The sequence below is a fragment of the Triturus cristatus genome, chromosome 9 (genome assembly GCF_964204655.1).
Source record: "Triturus cristatus chromosome 9, aTriCri1.1, whole genome shotgun sequence".
Classification (NCBI taxonomy): domain Eukaryota; kingdom Metazoa; phylum Chordata; class Amphibia; order Caudata; family Salamandridae; genus Triturus; species Triturus cristatus.
In genome coordinates, this window is record NC_140592.1 from 1,278,331,682 (window position 1) to 1,278,333,088 (window position 1,407).

The following is a 1,407-nucleotide window of genomic DNA, read 5'->3' on the forward strand; positions in this document are numbered from 1 at the left end:
GGGCCAGCTCACAGGGCCCTCCAACAGGGAGGCAGTCCCCAGTGGCGGTCTCTCCTGGCGCCCAGCAGCAGAAAGCCCCCCTCAAGTGGATCCTGGAAGAGAACAGTTTCTGTGGGGACACAGCCCCATTTTTATACAGACAAACCCTTTGTTCTGGGTTCAGGGTGAGGGGGAAAACCAGTCGCAGCTGGTTGGGGAGCACCCTTGATGTGCTCAGCCCCTCACTCTATTCACTGGAAGGGCTAGGGTCGTCAGTCGCACCACAGGGGGCGGGGCCAGCATTGTGTTTGGAAAACCCTGTCCTATTCAGGACCCAGGTGGACTCCTCCCACCCATCTAGCTGCTGATCTCCCCATTCACCACTGGGTGACTCATCCTGACACTGGGGAATCCCTAGCCCGTCACATGACATGACCAGCCAATCACGCGACAGACACACTGCACACAGAAGTGCCCACTTCTAGAAGTGGCACTTCCACACTAGGTACATGCACGCCGCACACATCATCGCGCAGCATTCACTCCCACGAGTCCGCACATACCAAACTCGGGCCTGCACACCCCACGCATCAGGAACTACTAGGGACACATAAATTCCCCATGCATTCCTATGGGAGGGCAGGCCTATCTCACCACATGCACTCAGAGCACGCACGCACTTTACCCTGGGACACAGGGAAAGTGCGCAAAGACCAAACAATTACCACACCAAGTCACCAATAAAAAGCCAAAAAGTCCAGGGGTGAACCTGCAAGAAGGGCCAAGTCCAACAGAACCCTAGCCAGGCTGGGGAGAGCCTCCCCACGGGCCCGGTCCATGCTTCTGAAAGCAGCCAGGCCGGGGAGAGCCTCCCTGGGCCCCGGTGGACCCCTGTCTCCAGCGCCCGGACCCTCGGCTGGCTTGCAGGACGGGGGGCTCCCACACCCCGGGCCCTGCCGGACGGAGCACGAGCCCCGGGCCCGGTCCCAGCTTCAGACCCCTAGCCAGGCCGGGGAGAGCCTCCCCGGGCCCCGGTGGACACCCTTCCCCAGCGGCTGGACCCTCAGCTGGCTAGCGGGACAGGGGGCTCCCGCGCCCCGGGACGGAGCCGCACCCTGGGACGGAGCTCCAGCACCGGGCCCAGCTTCCGAACCCTAGCCAGGCCGGGAAGAGCCTCCCCGGGCCCCGGTGGACCCCCTTCCCCAGCGCCCGTACCTTCGGCTGGCTTGCAGGACCGGGGGGCTCCCGCACTCTGGGACGGAGCCGCACCCTGGGACGGAGCTCCAGCACCGGGCCCAGCTTCCGGACCCTAGCCAGGCCGGGGAGAGCCTCCCCGGGCCCCGGTGGACACCCGTCCCCAGCGCACGGACCCTCAGCTGGCTTGCGGGACAGGGGGCTCCCGCACCCCGGGACGGAGCCGCACCCTGG